The sequence below is a fragment of the Grammomys surdaster genome, unplaced genomic scaffold, assembly GCF_004785775.1.
Source record: "Grammomys surdaster isolate TR1022 unplaced genomic scaffold, NIH_TR_1.0 149, whole genome shotgun sequence".
Lineage (NCBI taxonomy): Eukaryota > Metazoa > Chordata > Mammalia > Rodentia > Muridae > Grammomys > Grammomys surdaster.
In genome coordinates, this window is record NW_021604607.1 from 5924295 (window position 1) to 5940101 (window position 15807).

At 36.8% G+C, this 15807-nt stretch overlaps 1 pseudogene; it reads left to right on the plus strand.

Moving 5' to 3' along the window:
- The first annotated feature begins 391 nt into the window (after window positions 1-391).
- The window catches only part of LOC114619252, a 68944-nt pseudogene continuing 53528 nt past the window's right edge, over window positions 392-15807 (plus strand).

Below are 15807 nucleotides of genomic sequence, written 5' to 3' on the forward strand. Positions count from 1 at the left end.
AGTCTTGCCTGATTGCCTTTGAATCAAGATGAAGAACAGTCAGCTTCTCCAGCACCATGTCTGACTACATGCTGCCATGCTTCCTGCTATGATTACAATGGGCAAAACCTGTGCAACCATAAGCCACCTCAAATTAATTGTTTGTTTTCATAAGAGTTGCCTTGGCCAGGATGTCTCTTCATAGAAATGAAATCCTAGCTAAGACACTGTCCTTTAACTGGGCAGCACAATGGAGCTGACTCTAAAAGTATGAGTGTGAATGAGAAAGCCCAGAAGGAAGAAGGGATAACAGAGAAAGAGACAACCCTGCCTCCTGCCATGACAGTACTGGGTTTCTTGGATGGGCAGTGCTAGAAAGCTCTCCTTGGTAGTGCAGATAACACCGAGTAAGATGGTTGACCAGGTCAACTACTACCCAGGCCAGGATATAGGATGTGGAGTTGGCCAAACTGAAAATGTTCATAGTCTGTCAACTATTCAGAGTGTGAAAAGGTTAGTTCTAGGTTATATTCTAGTGCTATGTCATGGAGTTCTTACAACTTTGGATCAGCAGTACTGGTAATGTTCATTCACAAATGAAGATGTGTGAATAGAGTGGTATATTGTGAGACACACTGTGACACACTGAAGCTTTAATTAAGAGATATTCTCTACTCTATGTTTTGTTTTGTTTACGTTTTAGCTACTTTTATTTATTTTAACTTGAGAAGTTATTGTAGGGGCAGAGAGTAGATGGGGGCATGAATGGAACTGGCATGTATGATATGAAATTCCCAAAGAATCAATGGAAAATTAAAAAAAATCATTCTGATAAAACTCATAAAGCAAGTTTAAAAACAAAACAACAACAAAAAGTCTTCTACTCTTACCCTTGGCCTCCAAACATTCCTGCTTTAGTCATCTTTTTACCACAAACCCCAGACATTAGTCCTGACTCTTGGTCCCCAACCACATCAAGAATATACTTATGAAAAAATTGATTCATTTATAATATACTTTTAAGCAAAGCTGAGGAGATAGGAATGTCTCAGATTGAACCATAGAAGTTTAAAAACTTATTGAAATCATGAAAAAAAAATCTAAGAAACATACATGTATAGATCTACTTATGGACCCATGTACCTGAAGATGGTTTATAGTCTCTATCTCATTGCTAGGGTCTAGGACTCTTTGGAAATTCTATTTTCAAAGCCAGCATTGTAGTTCCTGTATGTAGTTGTTAGAACACAACTGCTAAATCATTGACCACTATTACTTTTTTATATTAATAGTTAACTCTTAAATGAAGGAACCTTTTTCTTTCTTAGATTTCTTTTTAATAATTATTTTTGTTTATTACATATTTGTGAAGGTAAGAATAACATGAAAGCCTGAGTCCCTCAAGCTATAGTTGCAGGTGTTGTGAGCCATCTGATGAATGTGTCAGAAATCAAACATGAGTCCTCTGCATGATCAGTAGGTACTCTTAACTGCAGAGGTATCTCTCCATTCCAACATTTTTTCTTAGTAACCCCTTTAGCAGAATAAGAACCACTCTCTACTTTTATCACACTCCTATTTTGCCTGTGGACTCTTTATCATGTCACTTCTTTCTATATGAAATTTCTAGCCAACTTCTTTCATTTTGCTTATAGGGTGTTAAACATGTCAGTTCTTTCCGTATAGTATTTCTATCCAATTTCTACTTTGCCTATGGACTTGTAACCATGTTACCTCTTTATATTTAGTTGATGGAGTCAACTTTTCCATGTAGTTTGCCTATGGGCTCTTCAACATGGGTTCTCTCTCACCACACAGCAATCCTAGTCATTTTTTAGATCACTTTTGCCAACAGGACTCAAATGAAACTCTGTTTACTCAATGAAGGTAGTCTACTTCCTAGTCATTCCCCACTCCTAGTACTCCCTCTTCACAGTTCTTCCAGGCTGTATTTTATATTATATATCAGAATTTATTTGGGATCCTTTAGTGACTCTCATAGTACTTTACTAATACAAATTGTGATTCGAAACATAGACTATACCACCTGTAGTGGTACAAAGGTGTGGTACAGTTTTGTTACAAGGACCACAACAATGTAACAAGAACAGGCTCCTAAGTGAAAAAGCAAAATATACTTGTTTAATCAGCCTTCAGGTCAAAAGAAAATCTTTTAGAAAAACCCAAACAATTTCCTTTTTCCATGTTCCATTTCAATATGAAATGGCTAGCCATATATAAATCACATTGTTATTTCAAAATAGGACTATTCATACTCAAGAGGCTACAAATAATAATATACTTAGGAAATCTAACAAAGACTATTGTCTTTGTACTCTTTATATAGGATTTCTTCCTCTTAGATATAGAGTAGCTAAGTTTGAAATTCTCTTCACTCCTGCTAGTATACAGAGATGTGAAGGAAGATTACAATTATATGCCTATGTGTTGTAGTTAGTTTGAGAAAAGAAGGTATTTAACTTCTCAGATGGGCCTGGAATAGAGAAAATTTATTTTTAATTTCAGAAGGCAAGACACAGAGCAATCAAAGTCAGACGGGTTTTTCTACTGTGCTTGTGTTCATAGACCAGAAGCTTGCCCTCATTTAATAATTACCCAAATATTCACTGCTGTTAGCTCACTGGAACTGGTTGGAATTTCTTTCTCTCTCTAGAATGAAGTTCAATAAGCACTTAGTACTGCTGTTTTCTATACATTTAAAAGTAAGTTAAGGAAAAGGAGATTTTTTTTAAATGATGCCAAAATGTTATTGTAAACATGAAGTTGCTTTGGTAGAAGTTTTGTTTCTTTTAGTAGAAAACTCTAGACGACTAAGTTATATTCCATTGCGTATAAGTGCAAAAATTATTCTCTTACAAAATTCTCAGAAAGTTAAATATACTCATTTTAATAGGTGAATTAGAGAACATTAACCAATGCTACCATCTACAAAATGTTCCTTCTTATTAGCCTCCATGTGAAACAATGGAAGCAGGCATGTTTATGATATGTTCTGATTTCTGCTTCTTCTGAATACTCTCTTTCCATTCTGATGTTTGTTGTAAATCATTTGCCCTTAGACAGTAAGAGAAAAGTCTGCCAAAAAAATATATATGCAGATCCTGACAATAGAGTTAATTTGTTTTATCTTTCATGGTAGTTTATAATATTGTCTGATCTGCCTATAACCACTAATTTTCCTCAGTTATCCTCATATAGAGGACAATATAATTTTCTCCTGGCCAGTTCTTATTTCCCAGATTGATCCACATTTTTATTAAAACTTTCAATTTGAGAAGGTTTTTGAATATAATTATTTCTACATGATTGTTTCTCTATTCCAAGAACAGGCCATGTTTTATCTGGAATGGAGATAGCAGAACAGGTGACTTTCTTTATGCAGTCTTTTAAATAGAAAATACTTTGCCTTATGCATTTTGAACTATATTAACAGGATTAAGAGTCAAATGTACATTATTGCACAAGTGTCCTTGTACATTGGGGCATCTTTTGGCTATATGACTAAGAGTGATATAGCTGTGTCATGAGGTAGAACTATTTCCAGTTTTCTGAGAAACTGCCAACTATGTTGACAGTAACTTTAGTCGTACTAGCTAAAACTGGAAACAACTTAGATGTTCCTCAATCAAAGGACCAATAAAGAAAATGTGGTACATTCACACATGACATACTATGCAGATATTAAAAATAAAAACATCATTAATTTCCAGACAAATGTATGATACTTCAGAATATCATCCTGAATGAGGCAATCAAGAACCAGATGTTAGCCATAATATACAGGATAATCATGCTACAATCCATATATCCAAAGTAACTGGGTAATAAGCAGGTCCCAAAGGAGGAGTTATGAATATTATCCATAAGGTGAAACTAAACAGTCATTAAACAAGGATGGAGAGAGGGAACTAGTGAGGAAAATGAAATGAGGAAGGGAGCAGGATGGTGATTAGATTGTGAAGAAGGGTCAGAAGAGATGTGAGAGTGAGACTGAAAATCAGTGCAGACATCTCTAGGACTAGTTGGAGGTCTGGGACAGGGGAAAGTACAGGGAGTTTATGAAGGGTGATACTAGTTGAATTTCCTACCAAAAGGGAATATACAAAATAAAGTGGCAACCTTCTGTAGCTAAGCAAAACTTCCAGAGTACAAATGGGGGACATTTATCCACCTATAAAAACTTCAACACAAAATGTGTCTTACCTAAAAGATGTGTAGGGACAAGGATGAAGCAGTGACTGAGGGAACAGCTAACCTGTAACTGCTCCAAATTGAGATCCTTCCCATGTAAGTACACCAATCCCTGATACTATTAATGATATTCTACTATAGACTGAAGACAGGAAGCTAAAATATCTGTCTCCTCAGATTCTTCATCTAGCATCAGATAGAGGAAGGTGCAGAGACCCATATCCAAACATCAGGCGAAGGTCAGGGAGTCTTGTGGAAGACTGGGGAGCAGAATTGAGCAAGTTAGAGGGGTCAAGAACACTATAAGAAGACCTACAGAGTCAGCCTACCTGAGCCCATAGGGACTCACATAGACTGGGCCACCACTCAGAAAGTATACACAGGTTCAATCTAGGCCCTCTATACATTTGTAGCAAATGTGCAGGTTAGTCTTCATGTTGGTCCCCTATTAAGTGGAGCAGGGGCTGTCTTGGTCTATGTTCTCAGCCATTGGATATATTTTCCATACCTGGACTGCCTGATTGGGCTTCACTGGGGTCAGAATGTATCTAGTCTAGATATCCTAAGGTGAGTTGGTACCCAAGGGATGCTTACCCTTCTCTGAAGATAAGGGGATAATGTGGAAGGGACTTGTAAGGATGAGACTGCAAGGAGAGGAAAGAGGAGCATGGTGATTGGGATGTAAAGTGAAGAAAAAAAATTAATGGACAGTATTAAAAATAAAAATAAAAGAAGGAGATGTAGAACTATTTGACTCTGAACCTAGCTTTCTGGCAGACTCAAACTATCTGCTCTATATGATGAAGATTTCAAATATCATTGTGGTATTTACTCATACATATAATATTCATGATCTCAGGAAATCAAGTTCAATTTCATACAGTATGTTGATTTAAAAGTAGCAGTAAAATGTTAGTACAGTTTTAGTATTTCCATAATAAATATTTATAAAATGTTAGTTTATATTGCTGTGTTAATAATAAAATCTTCCATTGTTTAATTTAGATAGTTATACAAACATTTAGATCATATTTTACTCTTTAAATTCAGCCACCAATGTTGATATAACTTTGCTGATTTAATGAGTAAGGAAAAGGTTGCTCCCAGAACTAAAATTTTTATTCCTGCTTATCTACAAAAACAGTTGAAACCCTACAAAAGACATTCAACATACTTGTAAAAGATAGCTAAGACCTTGTGTGAATATGCTCTGCCTTACAAATTTTACACTTAAGTATTTGGTTTATTAAATTTCTTACAATAATTTCTAGCTATTAGACAATTTTTCATAGCAGATATGACATCTAAAAGATTATGATATCTAAAGAAAAAGTCCTCATATGATGATTCTTTCACCTCTTCGAGTTTTCTGAATATTTGAAGCTACTGGCAATGTGATGTGGGAATGACCAACAGCTTTTTCAGAATGCTATTTGTGGATTTTCTTGGTAAATTTTTTAAACTCACTGTAAATTGCTGTACTTTTTTTCCTTCTCTAAAGACAGTGGGTAGATGGAGTGTCTAGTGTCAAAATCTTTTTCTTACAATTAGTTAAATTCAGCTTATTTACATATAAAGATGAAGATGGAGGGGTAACTATTCTTTTACAGTATGTTAAATTAAAGATTAAAATCAATAACTTGACACTGGAAATGTTTCTTCTTTGAAATTTGATTTCTCCAGAAAATAAACCAGACATACGAATCCACAACTAGGACAAATACTTGTTTGTAATCTAAATTGTGGAAATAGTAAATAGTCTTTCTAGAGAAAAAGAAACATTATATTCGATGTTACCTTAAATATCTTGTATGTATTATAACACATACAAGAAATTATTTGTAAAACTCTAATTTGAAGTTAGATTAAAATCAAGAAAGGAAAGTGAGAATACAGAGACATGTACTTTGAACATCAAAATTTTCAAATAAGAAAGAAGCTACAATGACAGGTAGGAAGGGCACTAATTGAATACAATAGTTATTGTAGCCTAATTTTGAAGATTTTATTTCAAATGTGCCTGAACCATATGATGCCAGTCAGACTTACTTCGCAACTGTCTTGAAAAGAAGTATAGAGTAAGGTGTTGTCCCAAGGGTATATATGTATATCATTGCTTTTATAAGTTTATGTTTCTGGTTTCATCATGTGCAGGGAGAAAGAATGTTTTGTTTCAGTATGTCAGTTGCACAAATAAAAGAAATAAAATAAGAAAAAATAAAATATTGTGTTCATGACCTAAAATATTTGTAGCACTTACTACTTAATATTAGTGGAATTTCCATGATAAATAATGTGGGGTTTATCTCCCTCTCTCTCATTTTTAAAATTTATTCTTTAGTCTTTTGTTACAGTCCAGAATTTATCCCCCTCCTACTCTACCCTCGAATGCTTCACATCCCATACCTCATACACCCCCTGTTTCCGAGAGGATGTCCCCACACCCTTACCTCACCAAACCTCCCCACTTCCTGGGGCCCCAAATCTCTCGAGGGTAAGGTACATCTTCTCTGGGTCCAGACCTGGCAGTCTTCTGCTGTATATATGTTGGCAGCCTTATATCAGGTGGTGTATGCTGCCTGGTTGGTGACCCAATGTCTGAGTGGGTCCAGATTAGTTGAGACTGCTGGTCTTCCTATGGGGTTTTCCTCCTCCTCAACTTCTTCCTGCTTTTCCATAATTTAACCACAGCGGTCACCAGCTTCTAGTCATTGGTTGGTTGTAAATATCTGCATCTGATTCAGCTACTTGTTGGGCCTTTTAGAAGGCAGTCATGATAGGTTCCTGTCTGTAAGCACACTATAGCATCAGTAATAATGTCAGGCCTTAGATCCTCCTCCTGAGCTGGATCCTAATTTGGGTATGTCACTGGATCTCCTTTTCCTCAGGCTCTTCTCCATTTTTGTTCCTGCAGTTCTTTCAGACAGAAACAATTCTGGGTTAGAGTATTTGACTGTGGGATGGCAACCCCATCCTTCCACTTGTTGCCCTGTCTTTCTACTAAATGTAGACTCTAAAATTTCCCTCTCCATATTGTAGGGCTTTTCATGAAAGGTCCCTCCTTTTGAGTCCTGAGATTCTCTCACCTCCCAAGTCTCTTGTACATTCTAGAGGCTTCCCCTGCCCCCACCTTCTACTTCCAGAGGTTACTTGTTTCCATTCTTTCTGCTGTCCCTCGGGGCTTCAGTCCTGTTCACCCCTATACCTGATCATGTCATCCAGCTGCCTCCTGAGATGGCTTTCTTCTCTTTCCCAAGTGGGATTGAGGCATTCTCATTTGGACCCTTCAGCTTGTTAGCCTTCTTGAGTTCTGTACATTGTATCCTGGGAATTCTGTACTTTTTGGCTAATATCCAATTATTAGTGAGTAATATTATACCATGGTATACCAAATTATACCATGCATATAATTTTGGGTCTAAGTTACGCTACTCAGGATGATATTTTCTAGTTCCACCCATTTGCCTGTAAAACTCATGATGTCCTTGTTCTTAACAGTTGAGTAGTATTCCATTGTGTAAATGAACCACATTTTCTGTAGCCATTCTTCTCTTGTGGGACATCTGGTTCTTTTTCTTTTTTTCCACCTTCTAGCTACCAAAAATAAGGCCAATGAACATAATGGAACATGTGCCCCTGTGGCATGGTGGGGCATCTTTTCGGTATATGCCCAAGAGCAGTATAGCTGGGTCACCAGGTATAACTTTTTCTGGTTTTCTGAGGAACCTCCAGATTGATTTCCAGAGTGGTTTTATCAGCTCGCAATCTTACCAGTAATGGAGGAGAGTTCCTCTTTCTCTAAATTCTTGCCAATGTGGGCTGTCACATAAGGTTTTGATTTTAAACATTCTGTGTAAGGTGGAATCTCAGGGTCATTTTGATTTGCATTTCTGTGATGAGTAAGGACTTTCACCAATTCTTTACCTGCTTCTCAGCCATTTGAGATTCTTCTGTTATAAATTCTGTTTAATTCTATGCACATTTTATGATTGGATTGTTTGGTTTTTTAGGTGGTTACCTTCTTGAGTTCTTCATACATTTTGTGTATTAGCTCTCTATAAGATAGGAGGTTAGCGAAGGCTTTTTTCCAATCTATAGGTTGCCAATTTGTCCAACTATGTCCTTTGCCTTACAGAAGCTTTCCAATTTCATGAGGTCTCATTTATCAATTCTTGATATTAGAACTTTGGAGTTCTGTTTAGGAAGCTTTCCCTGTGCCAATGAGTTTGAGGTTCTTTCCCACATTCTCTTTATTAAATTGAGTGTATCTGATTTTATGTTGAATTCCTCGATCCACTTGAACTTGAGCTTTGTGTAAGGTGACAAATATGGTTCTGCTTACATCTTTTCTACATACAGACTGCCAGCTAGACTAACAACATTTATTGAAGATGTTTTCTTTTTTTTTTTTTTCATTGTATATTTTTGGCTTCTATGTTAATTCTACCAAACCATGAGCATGGGGAGATCTCTCTATTTTCTGAGGTCTTCTGTGACTTCTTTCTTGAGGGACTTGAAATTCTTGTAATAGATATCATTCATTTGTTTGGTTAGAGTTAATCAAGGAATTTTATATTACTTGTGACTATAGTTTGTCTATCATCTGCATAAAGAAAGGCTATATCAGTATTTGAGTTAATTTTATACCCAGTCACTTTTCTTAATTTGTTTATCAGTTGTAGAAGTTCTCTGGTAAATTTTTGGGGGTAACTTAAGTATACAATCATATCTTCTACAAATAGCGATACCTTTACTTCTTCTTTGCCAATTTATATCCTCTTGATCTCTTTTTTTTTCTAATTGTTCTAGCAAGAATTTTGATTACTATATTGAATAGATATGAAGAGAGTGGGCATCCTTGTCTTGTTTCTGATTTTAGTGGGATTGCTTCAAGTATCTCTCCATTTAATTTGATATTGGCTGTTGGTTTGATGTAAATTGTTTGTATTATATTTATGTAAGGACCTGGAATTTCTGATCTTTCCACTACTTTTAACATGAAGGGGTAATGTATTTCGTCAAATACTTTTTCAGCATCTAAGTAGATGATCATGTTAATTTTCTCCTTGAGTTTGTTTATATAGTAGATTACGGTTAATGCATATTGAATCAACTTACCATCCATGAGATGAAGACTACTTGATCATAGAGAACAATGTTTTGATTTGTTGTTGAATTCATTTTGCAAGAATTTTATTGAGTAATTTTTGCATTGGTATTCATATGCAACATTTTTCTGATGTTCTCTTTCTTTTTGTCATTTTGTGGTTTAGGTATCAGAATAATTGTGACTTCATAGAATGAAACAAGTAGTGTTTTTTCTGAATCTATTTTATTGAGTAGTTTGAGGAACATTGTTGTATTACATCTTCTATTTATTTATTTATTTATTTATTTATTTATTTATTTTGTGGTCTATGGGGATATACCTCCCCTTTTTTATTTTATGAAGATATTGCTTTAAAATTCCAAGGGCCTCCTCCACAGTCCTTGTTTTTGACAATATTAAGGAATTCCATGCTTTAAAATTCCATGGGCCCCCTCCACAGTCCTTGTTTGTGACAATTTTAAGGAATTCCAGTAATATGGGTAATATTAAATTCATTCCAAAAAGTCTCAAATGCTCAACTGAAATAGCCTGTTCCATTATCTGGAATTATTTTGTATGTTTTTACATTATCTAAACATTATTTTGTATGGTTGTTTGTTTTTCTTTATTGTTTTGTTATTTTATTAATATTATTATTATTATTGGATACTAAAGGTCTGGTACAATGCTGCACTAAAGCCATCTGATCCTGGACATTTTTTGGTTGGGAGGATTTAAATGACTTCTATTTCCTTAGTAAATATGAGATGGTTAAGATAATCTATCTGGTTTTGATTTTACTTTGTTATGAGATATCTGTCCAAAACAAAATCATCCATTTTATCTAAATTTTCCTGTTTAGTTGAGTAGAGGTTATTGTAGTAGGATCTGATGATTTTTTTAATTTCCTCAGTTTCTGTGGTTATGTCTCCCTTTTCATTTTTGATCTTCTTAATTTGCATACTGTCTCTGGGACAGTTAGGTTGGTTAGGGCTTTATCGTTCTTGTTGATTCAAAGATCAGCTTTTGGTTTTGTTGATTCTCTGTATAGTTTTCTTTGTTTTTATTTGGTTGATTTCAGTCCTGGGTTTTACTATTTTTTGCCCTCTATTCCTCTTAGGTCTATTTGCTTCTTTTTGTCCTAGAGCTTTCAGGTGTGATGTTAAGTTGGTAGTGTAGGATCTCTTTTATCTTTACCAGGGCATTTATTGCAATAATTTTTCCTCTTAGCACTGCTTTCATTGTGTCTCATAAGGTTAGGTACGCTGTGTCCTTATTTTCATTGAATTTTAGGAAGTCTTTAATTTCTTTCTTTATTTCTTTCCTGACCAAGTTATCATTGAGTAGAGTTGTTCAGTTTCCATGGGTATGTGGGTTTTCTGTTGATTCCATCTTTGTTGATGACCAGCCCTAGGCCATGATGATCTGATAGGATGCATTAGATGATTGCAGTCTTCTTATATCTGTTCACACTTGTTTTGTGACTGATTATATGGTCAGTTTTGGAAAAGGTACCATGAGGTGCTGAATAGAAGATGTATTCTTTTGTTTAAGGATGTAATATTTTGTAAATATCTTTTAAATCCATTTGGTTCATAACCTCTATTAGTTTGACAGTGTCTCTGTTTAATTTCTGTTTCAATGGTCTGTCCATTAGTGAGAGTGGTGGATTGAAGTCACTCATTATTATTGTGTGGGATTCAATGTGTGTTTTGAGCTTTAGTAAAGTTTCTGTTATGAATGTGAGTGCATTTGGGACACAAATGTTTAGGACTTGGTGAATTTTTTCTTTGATGAATATGAAGTGTCCTTTCTCATCTCAATTGATAGCTTTTTGTTGGAAGTCTATGTTATTGAATATTAGGATGGCAACTCCAGCTTGTTTCTTGCGAGCATTTGCTTGGAAAATTGTTTTCCAGCCTTTACTCTGAGGTAGTGTCTGTCTGTGTCACTGAGTGTGTTTCCTGTATGTAGCAAAATTCTGGGTCTTGTTTGTATATCCAGTCTGTTATCTTTTCATAGATGAGTTGAGTCCATTAATATTGAGGCATATTAAACACAGATGATTGTAAGTTCCTGTTACTTTTGTTTTTGTAGGTGGCATTATGTGCGCGTGATACTCTTCCAGGAAATGCTGAAGGGCCCAGGTGCAGTCGCGAGAGCTTGAATCTCAGTTTCATTGTTGGTCTGTGTGTCTTCTGCCCAGGGAGGGTGCTTGAGGGAGGTGGAGGTCCACCACAGAGAAGCAGAAGCATGTGGGAAGCTTGGCTGCATTTGTCTCATGCAGTGCCAAGTGGATGCATGTGGGCTTGCACCTGGGCCAGGAGCAAACTCAGCCTGGTTTCCTCGGGGCAGGAGTAGCGTTCTCGTGCGGGGTTCTCCGAGCCTGGAGGCAGCCGGGGATCCATTGGCCTCAATCCTGGGGGTTCTCACACGCCACTGAGATTGCTGCAGAATGGAAGTGGGGAGCAAGCAGTGCGTGCTGAGAGAGGCAAGTGGGACAGAGAGAACTCTGGCACTGGGCTCTGCGAAAAGTGCTCCTTTGGCTTGGGACGGCTGCTTGTTGAAGAGGCAGTCCCAGTGGCTGGAGTGCAGAAAGGTAGGTCTTCCATGACAGCAACATGATGACAGGCCCGAATAACACGAGAAAGTCTGGGGTTCCAAAGCTTTATCGTTAATGGCATATGCAGATGGTCTGGGTGCACCCCACACTTAAGCCTGGAGAGGGAGCTGACTTAAATAGGGAAGGAAAAGGGGAGAGGGTCACTTAATTAGCTACACCCTCTGGCCTTTAGGTAACTCATTTTAATATGGAAATCTCTTGAGGCTGAAACCTGTAGTCGTGCCCTTTACCTGTAGCCCTACGTGACAATGCAAGGCACAGATCAAATGGAGATCTTAGACTATATGTCAGGAGTCTGGAATCTGGGGCCATGTCGAGATATGTGCTGTCCCTACACAGGCAATGGACACCTGTTGGATCTCCGGCTATCTCAAAGCCAGTGCTCTACCAGAGACCAAGTCATCCTTTCATGGTCCTACAATTCTCTACTTTGGCTTTGTTCTGATGTGATTAATATCTTGTTTTGTCTTTGGTGTAGGTCTCTCTTTGTGTTGGACTTTTCCTTCTAAAATCCTCTGTACGGCTGGCTTGGTAGTTAGATATTGTTTGAATTTGGTTTTTTCTTGGAATATTTCGGTTTCTCCATCTATGCTGATTGAGAGTTTTGTTGGGTATAGTAGCCTGGGTTGACATCTTTGTTTTCTTACATTTTGCATGACCTCTGTACAGGCTCTTCTGGCTTTTAGTGTCTCTGTTTTAAAGTCTGGTGTAATTCTGATAGGTCTGCTTTTATATGTTACTTGACCCTTTTGCCTTGCAGCATTTTATAGTCTTTCTTCATTCTGTGCATTTATTGTTTTGACTATTTTGTGATGAGATGATTTTCTTTTCTGGTTCAATTTATTTCATGTTCTATAGGCTTCTTGTACATTTATGGTCATTATTTCTTTAGGTTGGGGAAATTTTCTTCTGTTATTTTCTTGAAGACATTTTTGGGTTATTTGAGCTGAGAATCTTCGCTCTCCTCTGTTTCTATTATTCTTAAATTTGGTCTTTTCATTGTATCCTGGGTTTCCTTGATGTTTTGCATTAGGAGTTTTTTACATTTTGAATTCTCTTTGACAGTTATGTCTATATCTTCTAAGGTATATTCTACCCCTGAAATTCTCTCTTCTATCTCTTGTATTCTGTTGGTGATAATTATATCTGTAATTCCTGACCTCTTTTCTAGGATTTCCATTTCAATGTTGCCTTCATTTGCGTTTTATTTACTGTTTTTACTTCTACTTACATCTTGGACCACTTTGTACAATTTCTTCACCTGTTTGATTGTGTTTTCCTGCATTTCTTTAAAGGATTTATTTGTTTCTTTCTTAAGGTCTTCTACCTGTTTACTTGTGATTTCCTGTATTTCTTTCAGTGACTTATTAATATCCTCCTTAAAGGACTCTATATTATCTTCATGAAATAGGATTTTAGGTCAGCTTCCTGATTTTCAGGTATATTGGCGTATTCAGGACTTGCTGTGGTGGGAGAACTGGGTTCTGATGATGCCAAAGTATATTTATTTCTGTTAGTTATGGGTTTGAGCTTACCTCTGATCATCTGGTTATCCCTGGTGTTTCCTGGTCTGGATGTCTCTGTCTGGAGCTTGCCTCTTTTGTTGTTAGGTTGCTTCAGGTCTCCTGGAAAGCCTGTGGCCCTGGCTATAGCAGACCTCCTGTGGCATCTTTTGACTGTGGGGTTTTCAGAGAGGTAGAGAAGCTGTTGATCTGTTGTACTGGCTGCAGCAGATCTCCTGAGAGGGGCCTTCAGACTGTTGGGTCTCAGAGGAGCAATCAAGCTGTTGTTCTGTGTGAAGCTGTTCTTCAGGGGGCTAAGGAGTATGCTTTCTGTTTTCCAGTGTGCAGCAGAACTCCAGGGAACCTTTCAGTCTGTTGAGTTCAGTTCCCCTTCATGCTGCAGAGCTTCTAGGAGGTCTTCAGACTGTGGTGTCCGTTGCCTTGTTGCCTTGTTTGCAGAGGAACTCATGGGATGCCTTAAAGCTGTGGTGTCAGTTGTTCTGTGTGCAGGGGATCTCCTGGGATGTCTCAGGCTGTAGTATCATCTGCCATGTGTGCAGGTGATCTGCTGGGTTGCTCATAGGCTGTGGTGTCTTCAAGGGAGCAGGCTAGCTGGCAGTCTGCCCCAGCAGAAGGCGCTAGCCAGAAAGGCCAACATTTTCTTAAAATAGAATTGTTAAGTTGAAACCATGACTATGACAGTAGACACTAGATGTGAGCACAAAGATAAATTTAGGATATATGGACGTTTATATATTGGACCCAGTGAAATGATTTTATGTATAAATCATTTTCTTTATTTGACTTGTGAGTAGATGACAATGTCATTATTATGATTTTTTTAATAAATATAATCATGTAATGTTTATGAAAATAATAAAGATATATAGAGTGGTTTATACTTATAATAAGGCTAAATTCTTCATAGATTATGTATTATAATTAAAAATCTAAGATGTGGGTTAGGAGGTATGGCTCAGAGATGAAGAGTACTTGCTTAATTGCTGTTCTTCCAGAGGACCAAGTTTGGCTTCCAGTACAGATACTGATTTAAGCACCATACAACCACCTGTAACTCCAATTTCTGGGAATCTGTAGCCCTCTACTGTGTCATGGGTACATGGGTACCTACAAGGATGTGATAGCTATATATTCATATACATTCTCATAAAATAAAAAATAAATAGATCTATCTAGAAATCTAAATAAGAAATATTCTAAAATCAAAACTAATTGAGCCTGTATAAAATGCCACAGTGTAAATTTACCTATATTGTCTCAAATAATACCTTATAGTTGAAATGCACATGTGTAAAATCTGCATATAATTACAGTCTATGTGGTGTAATACATACTTGACTAGATTTGGGACATATCTTTAAAATATCTCTATATATAAATTAAGAATTCCACAATTTTGAGATACCAATGACCACATGCATTTTCAATTATAAATATTCAATTCAGACTGTGTCCTTGCTCATTATTCTCTTTTAATTTAATATGAATTATTATTAGTTCTTTGGAAGGAAATGTAGTACACTGTGTTTTGATCACCATAATTACCCCTAACAACTTCTTCCAAATCCACCCCTTCTATTGTATACTGTGGAGAGCTTTTGAGGCTGCTTGGCAGGAATCTGACATTGGACCAGGACAAGGAAATGGGCTTTAGGTGGGAATCTGACGTTGGGCCATGACAAGGAAATAAGTTCAGTCAGGAATCTAATTTTAGGCTAAATCAGAGAAGTAATTTCAGTCAGGAATCCAAGTCTTGGGCTAGAACATAGAAGTAGGCCTCAGGCATGAATATGACCGTGGGCTAGGACAGGGAAGTAGGCTCAGATATTTTTGTCATCCTGATGAGCCCTTAGAAGCAGTAATCATGAGATTGATCACAGGAGTGATCACCGGACTTGTCTATTGCCTTGTTTGTTCCCTGACTATTGTATCTATTGTATTGTTGATTCCTCAACCTAGAACTGACCTAAATACTTGCATGTAACTAAAATGGTTTAAAAGAAAAAGGGAGGGGGAATAAACCTGCCTTCAGCCTCAGAACTGGCTGGGGTAATGCTGCAATATTGTCTAACTGTCTCTTTTCTTTTAATCTTCACTCCTTCACTGGAGAACCTGTTGACTGACTGAGCTGGCTTGGTCAGTATACACATAACTTTGTCTTCTCTTTTTCTTTGCCAATCAATTTCCATTTATACAAATCAAATATTATTGGATAAATGGACTTACAGTAGAGTGTGGTCAACTTACTAAGAGTGACACTCTTAAAAAACAACCCACTTTACCTGTTCTCAATTCCATCAGTTGTCAATAGTTCCTCAGCTATGTGGTACAAATCTGTGTCCATCTTCTCTCCATGCTTGAATTTGATCTATCTTGAGTTT